This window comes from Excalfactoria chinensis, unplaced genomic scaffold (assembly GCF_039878825.1).
Source record: "Excalfactoria chinensis isolate bCotChi1 unplaced genomic scaffold, bCotChi1.hap2 Scaffold_84, whole genome shotgun sequence".
In the NCBI taxonomy this organism is placed as follows: Eukaryota; Metazoa; Chordata; class Aves; order Galliformes; family Phasianidae; genus Excalfactoria; species Excalfactoria chinensis.
In genome coordinates, this window is record NW_027315716.1 from 449,978 (window position 1) to 466,049 (window position 16,072).

Below are 16,072 nucleotides of genomic sequence, written 5' to 3' on the forward strand. Positions count from 1 at the left end.
CCGGCAGCGGGACCGGAGGCACGCGCTGCAGCACGGCAGGTCTCCCCGTAGCGCTGCCACCACCGTGCTTCTTCCCCTGCCGTGCGCTAGGCAGGCTGCAGAGCACGTCCATACAGCGCACGCCCAGAGGTGCCTGTCCCGTACAGTGTGTTCAGCGGCTGGGGGATGTTGGGCTGGTTGCGGTGAGCCAGGAGCTGCAGCTCCTCAAGCTCTTCCTCACTGACAGTCTGCCATCACGGCTGCTGCTGCCGTTGTCCCTGTTGCCTTGTTTTGTGCCTGGGGAAGGAGATGGTCACGTACTAACCACATCCCTCCCCGTGCCTCCATTCACTGCAACAGGAGCTGAGTCGAGTGCACCTGTGGGGATGTGGCACCCACAGCCTCTCTGGGCAGCAGTGCCAGGGCCTCAGCTCCCCCTCAGTGAACAACTTCTCTCTGACTCAGAAGAGTCACAGGCACGTTAGAGGAGTTTCTTTTTTCCTGTACAGTAGGGCTTTGCCTCCAACTTTGGCTTTGTTTCTATCACTAGCTATCAGATAGCAAAGGAAGTTCAATGCAGCCCAGCTGGTGCACTGGGGCAGCAGCAACATTCACTGATGGTGCTTAGTCCCTAGAGATCACACCATCTCCTAGACCAACGCAGGAGAAATTATTCTCTCCTCTGCAGATCCTATACAATGTTTCCACAACTTCTAGGGACCCTCTTCCTAGAGTTTGGACCTCAAGCCCAGCCTCTTCCAAACGCTGAAAGGAAAATCAAGAGCTGTTCAATTTCCTTGACATTTCTTGCCTCTTACATTACACTATGACAAGCTTAACATGGAATGGGCTTCCTAGCCTCAAATAGCAGAAGGAACCTCTCAGTTAGGTAGGGATATCCATTTTTCATACATATATAAAACAAAGAAAACAAAGAAAACAATAAGAACGTTTGCATGGTAGCAGAATGTTTACAGTGAGACATCCACATCCGGGTGTCCTCACAAGCAAGATCTCTGCAAAGATAGCTGTCTGATAGAATCACAGCCTCATGAAGGCCATCCTAGAATTAACAAAGCCAAGTGTTCTACAGAAAGCTGCCAAACAAAGGAGAGCTTTTCACACAACAGAAAGTGGGTACAACTTAAAAGGCAGGTGTATGGGAACTGCTGAATTATGGCCTGAACCTCTGATTGACCAGCTGAGGCAAGCCCTGAGTCAGCTGTGGGAGCGCAGGAGAAAGGCAGTTCCTCTGTGTGACTGGAAGGGGTGCAGCCTGGCTGCAGCTCTCAAGGAAGGATCTCTTTCCGGAGATTGCTCCTTTGGGAGCTTTTATTCTTATTATTTACTGTGAGCAAGACATGGGTTAGCCTTTTCATTTAGCTTTGATGATCCTTTTCCAACACGATCATCTTTCTAGCTGTATCATCTGTAGGTACCAGCCTAACCACACCACCCTGTCCATTTGTTGGCTGTACAGCAACTGAGCCAGTCTGTTCATTTGTAGCTTTAGAAAAGCACACCTGTTTGCTCCAGGAACAGACACGGTCCATTTAAAGCACAACAAGCCCCAGTTTTTGCTGAGTTCATCTCTGCTATGCTGATGCACAGTAGCAGCTCATAGACAAGCTCTCTGGCTTTGGAGTTCAATGATGGCAGGGGATGAGGAGGAGGAGCTCTGAAGGAGCACTGAAGAGCTCAAGAAACTGCAACGTGAGCAACTGAGCCAACCTAGTGGCTCATTCCTGCTGTTTGTTGAGTGCAAAAGAGCAGGCAGAAAGAAAACCAAACCCAGGGAACAAATGCACGCAATGCATTCAGGACACGAAACTACAGCAGCAACACAAATGTCTCACTGAGAGCTCTGCAGCCCTGCCATCATCTTGATGCTCAGCTGCTGCTGTGTGCAATGCTCCACATGCAGACCCTGCAGAGCCCAAAGGTCTCTTTGGCCGCTGTCACCCACCTGAAGGTTGCAGGGTGCCGTGCCTCCTTTCTGTACCCGCTTCCAGGTGTCATTTGCAAGACACAGGAAGCGCACCTGGGTCAAACAGCAGTTGGATAACGCAAAGGAGAAAGCATCGTTGGAATGCAAGATAACACACTATAATACAGTATAATTAGAACTGAAGCTAATAAATATAATGAGGGAGACTGTCCTTCCACCGAAGGTAAAGAAGAAATCAAGTCAGTTCGTAGAGGCAAAGGCAGTCCAGCTGGCCTTAGTTGTTGCTGAATGGGAGAGGTGGCCAATGCTGTATCTTTATACTGACTCATGGACAGTGGCAATTGCCATATGGGGGTGGTTACAGCAGTAGGAACAAAATAACTGGCAGCGGAGGGGTAAACCTATTTGGGCTGCTGGACTAGGGAAAGACAGTGCTGCCTGAACAAAAGATATGGTTGTAAAGGTGCGTCACGTGGATGCACACGTGCCCAAGAGTCGGGCTACTAGAGAACAACAAAACAACCACCAGGTAGATTGAGCTGCCAGAATTGAGATGGCTCAAATAGACTTGGACTGGCAACATAAGAGTGAATTATTTCCAGCCCGATGGGCCCATGAGACTTCCGGCCATCAAGGAAGAGATGCAACATACAAGCGAGCTAGAGACAGACGGCTGGACTCAGCTATGGATGCTATCGCACCGCCTCTTCGTGGAACTGTTTTTGTCCAGGGACCTGGGTCCACTCGGTGGGTGATGAAGAAAAATGGGGATAGTCAGCGTGTACCACAAGGGAATTTGATGTTGGGGGAGTGCAGTCAGTAATTGCATGCATATACATATAGGTTTCTGTGTGCATGTGCTTAATCCTTGTTAATTGTGGTTTCTTTGTGTATATTAAGCACGACGTAGTGATGTAGAAACGGAGGGGAATGTCACAGTTGGATGATCTTTTGTTACTGGTATTCCACAACATAACATCATGTAGTGCACCAGGAGTTAAACCGTTAATGTTCCAGTTCAGGGTACCTGCCCAGAGGAGAAGAAGAACTGCATTCCCCAGGGAACTTTGGGGTCAGAGAGGAGATATAACTCCAAACAAGGTCACCTGATGGGGCTTTTCATCTTGACACTCCCCTCCTTCACCTCTCAGTGCCGCTACCTGTCCCAACTGCGTGCATCACTTCAGAATCAGTGTAAAGCCTTCAGCTATTTGGACAGTCTCCCTCATTATAGTTATTATCTATTAATTTATATAATAAATTAATATAATTAATTAACATATTTATTAATATTACCACATTTAATCAATTAGTTTGTATCTACTCAAATCTTTGCCGCTGACTTTAATTACTTTGTAGTCCCCTGTTTCCCTTTCCTGGACGCATGGATTTTGCAAAATCCCTCTGCCCCACTAGTCACAGAACTGAGCAGGAGCAGCCCGTAAACCATCGACATTCAGACAACAGTACCCATAAAACAAAAACAAAGACAAACCGCGCCTTCCTCCTAAGCACCACCATTCCTGCGCAGACTCCCATCACTCTACACATACCAACTGCCATTCTCAGCCTGACCAAAGCATGAGGAACTGGGCCCAGGCAGCCCACAGGGGATGAAGCCAGAGAGACCTCCTTACAACCAGCCCACAACCCCTCAAGAGCAACCCTCAACCCAAAAAGGCCACTGTAGGCAACACAAGAGCAGACACAGCTTTAAATAAGCCAAGAAACACTAAGGACTCACCCAGGAAATAACCACAGAACTGCTTACCCCTTTCTGAGGAACAGGACACACAAAACACCAGCCAGGAGCAGACCTCCAAGCACAGCTCCCTCCCTGCGGGCAGCCAGCCCTGAAATGAGGCTCCGGAGGGCTGGAACCAGGCCACACGCCTTGCTCATGCAAGTGAATTGCTTCCACCTGCTCTCTGCAGCACAACAGGGTTTGGTGAAGATTCAAGCCTGCAAAGTCTAAAGGAGAACTGCCACGATGCTTTCTCCTTTGCGTTATCCAACTGCTGTTTGACCCAGGTGCGCTTCCTGTGTCTTGCAAATGACACCTGGAAGCGGGTACAGAAAGGAGGCACGGCACCCTGCAACCTTCAGGTGGGTGACAGCGGCCAAAGAGACCTTTGGGCTCTGCAGGGTCTGCATGTGGAGCATTGCACACAGCAGCAGCTGAGCATCAAGATGATGGCAGGGCTGCAGAGCTCTCAGTGAGACATTTGTGTTGCTGCTGTAGTTTCGTGTCCTGAATGCATTGCGTGCATTTGTTCCCTGGGTTTGGTTTTCTTTCTGCCTGCTCTTTTGCACTCAACAAACAGCAGGAATGAGCCACTAGGTTGGCTCAGTTGCTCACGTTGCAGTTTCTTGAGCTCTTCAGTGCTCCTTCAGAGCTCCTCCTCCTCATCCCCTGCCATCATTGAACTCCAAAGCCAGAGAGCTTGTCTATAAGCTGCTACTGTGCATCAGCATAGCAGAGATGAACTCAGCAAAAACTGGGGCTTGTTGTGCTTTAAATGGACCGTGTCTGTTCCTGGAGCAAACAGGTGTGCTTTTCTAAAGCTACAAATGAACAGACTGGCTCAGTTGCTGTACAGCCAACAAATGGACAGGGTGGTGTGGTTAGGCTGGTACCTACAGATGATACAGCTAGAAAGATGATCGTGTTGGAAAAGGATCATCAAAGCTAAATGAAAAGGCTAACCCATGTCTTGCTCACAGTAAATAATAAGAATAAAAGCTCCCAAAGGAGCAATCTCCGGAAAGAGATCCTTCCTTGAGAGCTGCAGCCAGGCTGCACCCCTTCCAGTCACACAGAGGAACTGCCTTTCTCCTGCGCTCCCACAGCTGACTCAGGGCTTGCCTCAGCTGGTCAATCAGAGGTTCAGGCCATAATTCAGCAGTTCCCATACACCTGCCTTTTAAGTTGTACCCACTTTCTGTTGTGTGAAAAGCTCTCCTTTGTTTGGCAGCTTTCTGTAGAACACTTGGCTTTGTTAATTCTAGGATGGCCTTCATGAGGCTGTGATTCTATCAGACAGCTATCTTTGCAGAGATCTTGCTTGTGAGGACACCTGGATGTGGATGTCTCACTGTAAACATTCTGCTACCATGCAAACGTTCTTATTGTTTTCTTTGTTTTCTTTGTTTTATATCTGTATGAAAAATGGATATCCCTACCTAACTGAGAGGTTCCTTCTGCTATTTGAGGCTAGGAAGCCCATTCCATGTTAAGCTTGTCATAGTGTAATGTAAGAGGCAAGAAATGTCAAGGAAATTGAACAGCTCTTGATTTTCCTTTCAGCGTTTGGAAGAGGCTGGGCTTGAGGTCCAAACTCTAGGAAGAGGGTCCCTAGAAGTTGTGGAAACATTGTATAGGATCTGCAGAGGAGAGAATAATTTCTCCTGCGTTGGTCTAGGAGATGGTGTGATCTCTAGGGACTAAGCACCATCAGTGAATGTTGCTGCTGCCCCAGTGCACCAGCTGGGCTGCATTGAACTTCCTTTGCTATCTGATAGCTAGTGATAGAAACAAAGCCAAAGTTGGAGGCAAAGCCCTACTGTACAGGAAAAAAGAAACTCCTCTAACGTGCCTGTGACTCTTCTGAGTCAGAGAGAAGTTGTTCACTGAGGGGGAGCTGAGGCCCTGGCACTGCTGCCCAGAGAGGCTGTGGGTGCCACATCCCCACAGGTGCACTCGACTCAGCTCCTGTTGCAGTGAATGGAGGCACGGGGAGGGATGTGGTTAGTACGTGACCATCTCCTTCCCCAGGCACAAAACAAGGCAACAGGGACAACGGCAGCAGCAGCCGTGATGGCAGACTGTCAGTGAGGAAGAGCTTGAGGAGCTGCAGCTCCTGGCTCACCGCAACCAGCCCAACATCCCCCAGCCGCTGAACACACTGTACGGGACAGGCACCTCTGGGCGTGCGCTGTATGGACGTGCTCTGCAGCCTGCCTAGCGCACGGCAGGGGAAGAAGCACGGTGGTGGCAGCGCTACGGGGAGACCTGCCGTGCTGCAGCGCGTGCCTCCGGTCCCGCTGCCGGGCACCACCGGGTGCGGTCTGGCTCCGTCCTCTCTGCACCTCCCTGCGGGCGCCCGCCTGATTCTCTGCCAGGCTTTCACACGTCTCGATCCGTGGGATCGGTCCCTCTCTTTCGGGGCTGCCCGGCTCAGCCAGGAGCTGCTCCTCGAGACCGGGCGCGTTCCGCTGCTCGCGGTCAGCCGCCGCTTCTCAGCGCCCAGCAGCGCCCCACCGCCACGCTGACTCCGGAGGACGGCTCAGTTCTGCCCCTGCGCTGGCTTCGCCTGACCGCCCGGCGTCCCCCGAGGCACGGCACAGGCGGCGGCGGGGACGCGGGGCGGCGGAGCAGCGCTCGACCCGCACGGAGCTCCGCAACTCGCGCCGTCATAGCGGACCGGCGTCGTCATAGCGGACCGGCGCCCGCAAGCGCTATTGGCGGAGAAGCCGCGCTCGGCCCCGCCTCCTCTGCGCTCCCATTGGTCGGTCCGCCGAATGGGGCGAGCGCTGCCTGCTGGGGTCTTTCCCTTTCGCCCGTGAGGTCGTGGCGCCCTCGTGACGTCATCACCTCGCAGCCCGTCCGGATCCGTCCGCAGGGTCTTTGCGTCCTTAGGCAGATCGTAGGAGGATGCGAGAGCTGAGGGGCGATGGGGGGGAGGAGCATCCTGCCGTGGCACCGGGAGCCTGGGGACAACGTGCCGGCACGAAACTCCTCCATCCGTCAGCACAGGAGCAGCAGTTCTTGCTGCAGCGGCAGGAACTCAGCGCAGCCCTGCAGAGAGTGGCCCAGAGGCACAAGAAGAAGATGACATCCATCGAGTGTGAGCGCCCAGCAGTGTCTGCAGCCTGCGAGGTGAGCGGGGCTGGGAAGAGGAAGCTGTAGGAGTCCTGGGGAGGGACGCACAATGGCAGCGTTAGTGGCAGGATGAGCTGCTTCCTCTTCCCCTCCTGACACCGTGCACTGGTTTCCTTGGAGAAGCGCCCCACAAGCCAGACCCCGCTGTCACATCTGTGGGGTTCCACAGTGCACACAGACATGGGGACGCCGTGTGCTGGGCTCATGACAGCAGCACTCGGGCGCTGTGGGCAGGACGAGGGTGGCGGTCTGCTTCTCTTTGTAACCTCAGCCAGGCTGTCACTCTCGGGATAGAAAAAGCATTTCTTAGCCATGATCTGCTTGTGCGCGGCGTCCTTCTCTCACGTAGAGCTTTGCTAGAAAACTCCTTCTCTTTCTGTCTGTTATTGCAGTTGCCAGCTGCTGGTGGACCTGAGCCATAAGAGACTGAGCAAAACCTCGAGCGATGGTGAGTGTGCTTGTTTGCTGTACCACGCTGTGCCAGGCGTTTGCTCCATTCAGATAAACATAGGGAGTGTGGATGGGTCAGGATTAGTCAGTCTTTTTTTTTTTGAGTGGTGAATTTGTAGCTTCTTTCCATTTCCTCCTTCTAGAAGATAGTGCCCCACACGTCTGTGCTTCTCCTGCTTGAGAGTGAATGGAAAATGCAACTGAATGTCAGTACCCAGAGGAAGTATTTTTCCAGATAAGCTCTCTGCGCGTACTGCTCCCTCCTGGTTCAACCCACAAGGTTCCACCCGTGCAGTGGTTATTCCTGTGCCTGTTTCCCAAAGCCCAGGCTCCATGAAGGTCAGCGCTGTGTTGGTGTTGACCTTGACTGGAACAGAGTTGGGTCGCAGAAGGCAGTGTGATCCCACAGAGATGGCACTGAGCAAGAGGCAGGAGAAAGCTGTTTGTGAATGGCCAGTTTGAGCCAAACACAGCATGTCGTGGTGTGTTGTAGAAGCACGGAATGGTTGGTGTTGGAAAGGACCTCTGGGCCCATCTGGTCCAGGCCCTGCTGCAACAGGGCCAGCAGAATTGGTGCCGAGGGCCACATCCTGGGCTTGGAGATCACCTAGAGGAAACTCTGCAGCCTCTGTGGGTCTCTGTGCCAGTGCTGCAGCACTTACACAATGCAGGAGTGCTCCTGATGTTTGGTGGCAAGCTCTGGTCCTGGCACTGGGCTCCACTGGATGCAGCCTGGCTACATTCTCTCTGTCCCTCCCTGCAAGGATTGATGGCCATGGGTGGGATCCTCCTGAGCTCCCCTTCTCCAGACTGAGCAGCCACTTCTCTCAGGCTGTTGTCATAGAAGACGTCTTCCAGTCCCTTCACCATCTTGGTAGCCCTCCATTTCCAGTGTGTCCAGCTGTCTCTTGTACTGGGAGCCCAGACCTGGACACTGTTCTCCAGGTGCAGCCTCACCAGTGCCGAGTAGAGCAAAAGTAATGGTGCTGAGTAATGGTCCTTACCTGCTACAGGAGAAGTAGCTAGGGCTATGATGGGAGCACACTGCTTTATGACTGACACGGAGAACTGCTAGGAAGAAGGCCTGGTGGGACTGGACACAGATGCAAGGTGGTCCAGCTTTTGTTTCACTGCAGACTCTGTGGGCAGCAGCATGGAGATATGTTCTCCATATAGTTGTGCCCCTGTGGCTTCTTTCTGATGTGCCTGGGAAGTCCCCCTAGAATAGGCTGCTGCGTGAGACAGAAGTCTGATACAACATCACTTGTGTGGGTGGAGTTTTACTATCTCTGTGTTCACGTCTTTTATGTGCTTTGTTTAGTTTTAATTCAACTCTCTGTGTGCACGGGTGCAAGTCTGCCTTTGCTAAATCCTTTTCTTGTGGCCTTAGGCAACAATGAAGGGGATCTCGAGTTTCAGCGCTGAGCAAGAAGCACAGCACTCAGGAAGGCCATGAAGGGCTTTGGTAAGTTGATCTCCCTCCGCAGGTCAAGTTGTTTTGTTGTTTTTTTTCCCAGCACTGGGAATGGCAGCTTGGATGGTTTGTTCGAGGGAAGCGCAGCTGCTTGTATTGCTCTGCTGCACAACTGCCCTAAAAATAGTTGGGAAGAGGAAACACAGCTGCCTTTCTTATGTCCTGAAATACGGCTCCTCTGGTGGAGCGGGTCCTGGCAGCTTTGTGTGCATGGATGTGGTCCTGGGGCTGTTGAGAACTGGCTGTGGAGGGGACTGGGGGCGGCACAAGACCAGAGGGCAGTTCTGATTCTTGTGCAAGCAGCCTGACTGGCTTCCATTTGTTTCCTGCAGGCACGAATGAAGAAATCATCATTGACATCTTGACCAAACTAAATGTTTCCCAGCGTCAGCAAGTTCTGATCACCTAAAAGGTCTACAGAGATGTGTGAAGGTGGTTGTGTCACTTGGGTGAAAAGTGACAAAGGTCCCAATCTCCATAAGACAAAGGTCGGTGGAGAATTTCCTTGACCAAGGTAGTTTTGGTTTTGTTCAGTTCAGTGCAGTTGTTGATGCAAGGAGGGTTAGAGCCTAAAGAGAAGAGGTGAACAGCTCGGTTCTGTCTGTCCTGGAAGGCCGTACCTTCTGCCACCTCCTTCCTCCTCTCTTGGCTTTCTAGGATTTGATTGGTGACTTGATGTGGTTGCTGAGTGGGAATTTTGAGAGGGTGATGGTTGGGATGATGACTCCCACCGCCACGTCTGATGTGCTTGAACTGAGGAGGGCTGTGAAGGTTTGGAAATCTTTCTTTTGTATTGTTGAAGTTCAGGCCAAGGACTTACTGCTTTGCTATGAATGTCTTCTTAATTTATTATTAACGCTTAAAGAAACCTGATTGCATGTCTGGAGCAGCTGTTGGTATCTTAAATCTTGCCTTGGCGATTCCTGGGAGCAGGAACAGATGAAGGCTGCCTGATGGAAATTCTGGCTTCTCGCACCAGTGAAGAGATTCGTCTCATTCATGAGAACTCCAGGCTTTATAAGTAGTGCGAAAGGCCGGGCCTTGTCCTGCTGCCTGACAGTCAGTTTGTGTGTGTGCAGGCAGGTGTGAGGAGGAAGGAATCTGGGGAGCTTGTAGTTGTGACATGTTGGCCAACCTCGCTGTGGCTGTTTGTTCAGAGTGGAGCCAGACTAGAATTTCACCAGCAACTGATGTAAATGAAATGGGGAGGAGCGTTCTGTCTGTCAGCAGGACGTATGGCTCTCTTGCCAGTTTCTTACTGTCTGTGCTTCTTAATTGGAGGCTGTAGCACTAATGATGATGAATGGACTGCTGCAGTGATGCTGAGAGCCCTGGGCACAGTTCAGTACTTAGCTAAGTTACAGCTGGCAAACGTTGTGGGAGGCACCCAGGTGGTGGCTCTGCTTCCAACAGATGCCGTGTGTGTGTGTTCTTGCGAGAGTATGGCTGCTCCCTTGAGGATGACATCGTATCCAACGCATCTTCCATTTTTCCAAGTGTCCTTGTGTCACTTGCAACAGTGAGCCAAGCGAAAGGGAGAGGGGAGAAGGGATTGAATCTTCTTGTGGGCGCAGCTCTGTGCTCATTGGTGAGGAGCTCCAGGCTGGCTTTTTCTCACCCTGCGTGTCTCATGGCCTGCTCCTCAAACCCATCTTCTGCAGGGAGGGGATTCTGACTCTGGGTGTGCACGAATGCCATGGGCTCTTTTCTAAATGTCCCAGTAAAGTGGGCTGCTGCTTCTTTCAGAAGGAAGCCCAAAGCACATTTGAGATGTGTCACTGTGTTTGTAAGCTAGTATTCCCTTTGAAGGACTCCATTAGCCATCTCCTGCAGCTGTTTCTGAGTGGGGAATTCTCAAGGGTTGCTTCCAGTAGATGCTGTGGTGAGCTTTGTCTTCTGTCCTTGTACCTTTGCAGGGTAACAGAGATGAGGGAATGTATGTGGATGATGCTCTTGCTCAGCAGGATGCTCAGGTGTGTAGGAACGTGCTTCCTTGCAAGAGCAATCTATTCTTGTGCATGTGATGTGTGGTGAAGAGAAGCCAACCCGTGAAATGGGAATAAATGGGTTCTGGTCTTGTTTGCAAGTCTCTTAACGAGAAGCCTGTCGGTAGACTGGTTACTTGTCAGGGGCAATGGCATTTCAGCTGTGAGTTGCCATGCCTGGTTGGTGCTTGTTGGAAAATATCCATGATCTGGACAAGTATGTTCCAGCAGTTCTCTAGCACCAATGAATTAAAGATCTCGTGTATATCCAGTCTTCTCCATGAGCCTTACTTTGTCAGCCATAATAAGTGCCTGTACGAAGTGAGGGAGAAGAAATGGGGAACAGATGAGGTGCAATTTATGTCTGTCCTCTATACATGGAACAGGCATCACCTCCTGAGAGGTAGGACCCCTCCCCAGTGTCCTGGGTTTTTCTTCCCTTCCTTGTTTGTGTGTGATGCTTGTGTAGGAGCTTCATAGGTGTTAAGTGCAAGCTCTTCTGGGTCAACAGGTGTCTTAGCGAGAGCCCCATTGCATCCATTCCCTTCGGTCTGTTTTATTCCCTTCTGAGACTGGAAGGGATTTCAGAAACCTAAGTACAATTTGCTGCTGCTCTAGCATGGAAAGCAGAGATCGTGGAGTGTGACCACCATTGGGGCAGGGGGGAGAGGAGCTGAGAAATTCATCTGCCAGGTCTTGAAAATGGGAACAGTTGTTGTAGGCCAGTTAGTAAGCATGTTAGCAATGGAAACGAATTATTCTAGTGGGAAGGTCCTGATTTAGCTGGCAGTGCTGCAGGAATGATAGGATGTTCATGCAGCACGTGAGGAGCTTGTTCTTGCAAAGTGGTCCTTTGGATCTCTCTGACTCACTACCATGGACTCTTCCTCCTAGTTTTCGATGTGTACAGAGGCATTGCTAACAAGGACATAACAGACAGTATTAAATCTGGGAGGTCAGGAGACCTGGAAGATGCTTTGCTGGTTGTGGGTGAGCGCTCTGCTTTTAAACCTTGCATGCAGAGTAATGAAATGATGAGAGGTGCTGCGTGTCCCTTTGAGTGGCTGTTACAGGTTTCAGGGGGTAGACGTGGTTTGTCTTTGTTTATGTGCTCAAAGCCGGGCTGGGTGGGACTTGGAGCTCCCTGGTGTAGAGGGAGGTGTCCCTGCCTACTGCAGGTGGTTGGAACTGTGTGATCTTCGAGGTCTCTTTATACCCAAACCATTCTCTGCTCCCAGCTTCACACCTACTGCCTGCCCTTCTCTGTTCCCTGCTCGTGCCCTCCAGGCTTTTCCTCCCCTTGCTGAGCAAGGCCATGCCCGGTAGCTACCCTGGATCCTCCTCCGCTCTTTGCCTTCCTCCACACGGATGCTTGCTTCTGGCCAGCACTTCAGCCACTGCCAAGCCTATGCACCTCATCTCTTGGGGAGACAGCAAGGTGGCCTGGAGCGGCCCACAGCTGCTCCCGGACATGGCTTCTCAGCTGTGCTTCAAACCCAGAACCCAAAGGAGTTCCTCTCACATTCTGGCCCAGATTCTTTTCCTCCCATGCAGCTCCTGTGGCAGCAGGGGCACAGCTCTTCCCACATTCCTCCATTCCTGCAAGTTTGCTTTTTTCCATTCTTTGCCTTGCTTTGCTTTGCTGTGCTATGGATAGCTTTCCTACTTGCTTTCTCTATCTTTGTTGCCATCCGTTGCTTTTTATCCTCTTTTTGCCTCCGTCTTTCATTATTTTCCCTTCCCTTTGTTCCAGGAATGTCCTTATGGCCAAGCCAGGTGTTGTCACGGGTACAGGAAATGCTGCCGGCCATCCTGTAAGCTGGCAGATGATCAGCAGCAGGTGTTTAAGTCACCCAGCCCCAGGCATCTCACTGACATCTACCTGATGGCGCTGGAAGGGCTGCACTGCCCACGGCCACTGATTCCTTACTTCAGCACGTGGCAGACCTCAGTAATGCAAATGACTGATAAAGCAAGCGTCAGCAGTTTGCAGTGCGCTGATGTTAGAAAGGCTTCAGGGAGCGGCAGCGCATTCCTGTGTGCAGCAGTGAGGAAAACAGAGTAACAAGAAGGTATACATAAAGGTACTAAATTAATTTATTAATGACTTACTCCTAACACTGACATTAACAGTATAATGGGCAAAAGCCAAATTGGATGAAGGGAAATGGAATCAGAAGGAAACCGGCAGTTGGCTGCTCTTTCTTCTCCTCCCCTCCCGTTCCAGGAAAGCAACCACGGCCTTCCAGACTTTGCTGTCTTATTCCACGATGAGAGGGGTTGTGTAGAGGGAATGCCGGATCCCAAAAGTGGAGGCAGGCGCCTGGGGCTTGATCAGCGTCACCTGGAAGGGCAGAAAGGAAAGGCAGATCAGCAAGGGCCCTTCTTTGCTGCCCTTGCTCCCTGCTGTCCTGCACCCCTCCCAATCCCAGACAGTCCCAGTGCAGAGCCGGTGCAGCTCCCTGCTAGAGCAGAGCTGGCTCAGGGAGGTGTGCTGGCCTTACATGTGCTCTTATGGGCCCCTCCTGTCTCAAAGAGGGCTGGCTGTGCACCTGGGACCTCACAGCTAACTCTCCTATGCTGGGGGTGTGCTGCTTGGAGCCCCTCTGAGCTGCATTCCCCCAAAGAGCTTGTGAAGGACCAGCACGGCCCATTAAAGGTAATAGGAGCAGAGGGAGGAAAAGCTGCATGCTGCGCTGTTCCTCACTTCCTCTACTTGGAGGTGGCACGAGGGCAAGGAGCAGGCCTGCTGTCCTGCACTTGGTTCCTGCAGCCAGAAGCTGTTTGGCTGGATGAAGCCTCAGGGAAAGGGGGAGAGGCATGAAGGCTGTGCTTGTGAAGCAGAGGGGAAGAGCTGAGCAGCTGCCTTACCCGGCCTACGCTGTAGTCTGCTGGCCCGGGCTTCACTGCTTTGCCCTCTCCATGTTTTGGTCGGGCTGGCATCGTGTATGCGGGCGCCCTGGTCTTGTACACATCCACAGCCACTTTGGGGAGCGCCGCAGGACCTGGAGTCTGCAAGAGAGGCATGGCCACACGGGGCTGGGGTCACATTCAAGGCTCTCTCTTTCCCTGGAAGGCTGCATTAAGCAAAGTTGCAGCAGGGTTGGAAGCCCCTGTGGCTCAGGGAGAGCAGCCCAGGTTCGGACGCTAACATGGAAAAGAGGAGCAGCGGAGCTCACCTTGGCAAGGTCCTCGTCAAAGCGACCGCGCTGGCTCCTTCCCCTCATGGAGTAGCAGGGGCTGGCCGATGTGTAGGCTGTGTTGGGCCCCATCAGCCTGGGCAGCGTGTAAGTGCCAGGACCTGCAGGAGGAGCAGCAGAGAGTGTGTGCGTGAGGGGATGGAGGAGATGGAAGCAGCAGCGAGGGGCAGCCTGCCCAGCCGGCTGGTGGGAAGTGGAGGGACATCTTGCCCCTCTGCCAGTTCCTGCCTCTCCTCTGACACAGGGCCAGTGCCAGCAGCTTCGAGCATGAGCAGCTGGAGACGCTGCTGGCCGAGAGGTGGTGGTCATGTAAGAAAGCTTGTGGCCCAGCGCCGCATCTTGCCGCACAGGCCATGCAGTAGGCCCTCTGCTGGTGCTGAGCAGCAGCCCGTCCCTGGAGGATGCTCAGGCTGAAGGGTCTGCCTTTGCCAGGGTCACGTACCTGGAGGGCGGTCTGTCCGTAGGGGCTCCCGCCGGAAGGCCATGGACTGCACCGGTGGGCACTTGAAGACGTGCCTGTTGGCAGCTTCGGTGCGGTAGTCACCTGGGACAGAGGAGGAAGAAAGCTGTGAAGGGCTGGTCTCCTTCTGCAGCCAGAAAGGGTCCTCTGAAGAGCTGCAGAATTGCTGGGGGACACAGGCAGCACGCGGGGACACTTCTCTGTGCCCCGCCACTATGTCCTGCCTTGCTGTCCCCCCTGTCAGCCCCCTGCTCCTTGTACTTTTCAGACATAGTGCCTTGTGCCCTGGGCCCATGGTGCTGGGCAGCTGTCCTTCTCCGAGGGCATTTATCGCTGCTCAGAGCAGCTCATGCTCTCTCAAAAAAGACCTACAGCTCCATCAGGGCGTGAGCTGACCCCGGGCAAATGTGCTGCGTGCTCGTGTTGTCTGGGAGAAGTGCTGCAGCAGTGCTACTCACTCGGTCCGGGGGTGACGGTGGTCTTTGTCGTGGGTCGTCCCCAGAGGTGGGTGCCTGGAACCACGTACTTGCCATTCCTAGTGATGGCCGGCTCCACAAAGTAGCAGGGACCTGGCCCACAGCTCTCTGCCGCAGGCCGTTTGGTCCCTCTAAAGGTGTAGGCGGGGGCACGGTTTTTGGTGGGGCTGTGGCCCACGTAACCTAGGAGGAAAAGCAGAAGAGAGCACACCCCTGTGCAGCTGCATGTTTTGAGCTCCTTTGGACCCAGACCAGAGGCGGGCCCCTTTGTCCTTGGGTCACAAGGAGCAGCGCCAGCAGCATTGGCCTTCCTCGGCCAGGCCTGGCTTGCAGCTGCACCAGAGAGCCAGGAGGCTCTGCCAGAACGGGGCAAGGCTGGGGAGCTGCTCTGCCCCTCTGACCAGCCCTGGGGACGGTCGCTGTACCTGTTGTCCCCGGGATGGAGTACTGGGGCCCGGGGCTGGGGAACTGGGCCGAGATGAGGCCACGTGGGCGATGGGGTCTCCAGGTCCCCACCCAGGCTCCGTCCATGCTGGCAGGCATGTGCCTCCAAACCTAAAGGCAAGAGCAGAGCAGTTCCTGACGGGGGTTCCTGAGCAGGAAGGGCCGGCAGCAATTTCTCCTGCTCACTGCCAGTCCTGTGCTACACGCCCCTCACACACACTGCAGCCAAGCCCGCATCCTGCAGCTGGGCTCTGCAGCCTGAAGTGTGCAGGAGCTCTCCCTCACCTCTCTGAGCCTTGGAGGACGAGCGCGATGAGGCTGAGCTGCTCTGCTGCTGGGGCTGCTCTCAGGCACAGGGCACGGCGAGCGGCTGCGGGCAGCACAGCTCACAAATGAGGTGCCTGGAGCCAGTGGCCGGCTGTCCTTGGGGAGGGCCCGGCGTCGTCATGGCAGCGCATTGTGACAGCACACAGGCTCCGGGTGATGCCATCCGTGCTGTGACATCTCCTGGCTGGCCTGGAGCCGTGCCCTCCACGCCTTCTCGGCCTCGCACCCCAACCAGTAAGAAGTCGTAGCTCACACTGCTGACACCTGCAGATGGACCGAGCTCTTAGTTAGATCACACAGCAGAGCTCAGCTTGGTCCTGCTGGCTGTTCAGATTGGTAGTTTTTCTCTCGTTTTGTTTTTAATTGTTGGATTAACACGTGTGAATGGGAACTGCTGTGCAGTCAGGATTGGTCAGTTATGGAAATGTCACATGCCCAGAAGTGTTA

At 53.2% G+C, this 16,072-nt stretch overlaps 1 protein-coding gene, 1 long non-coding RNA gene and 1 pseudogene across 3 annotated transcripts in view; 1 reads left to right on the forward strand and 2 right to left on the reverse strand.

Moving 5' to 3' along the window:
• The window catches only part of LOC140265333 (E3 ubiquitin-protein ligase Itchy-like), a 52,672-nt gene that overhangs the window by 18,193 nt on the left and 18,407 nt on the right, over positions 1-16,072 (reverse strand). The window lies entirely within an intron of this gene.
• LOC140265339 (uncharacterized) lies at positions 5,135-11,163 on the forward strand. Of its 2 annotated transcripts, XR_011906246.1 has the most exons (5): positions 5,135-6,806; positions 7,202-7,257; positions 8,650-8,724; positions 9,066-10,106; positions 10,283-11,163. It is a non-coding gene; the product is annotated as an uncharacterized lncRNA (long non-coding RNA). The 2 variants fall into 2 exon arrangements; XR_011906245.1 differs by having other exon boundaries at positions 9,066-11,137.
• On the reverse strand, positions 11,806-15,756 carry LOC140265314 (ciliary microtubule associated protein 1A-like; annotated as a pseudogene).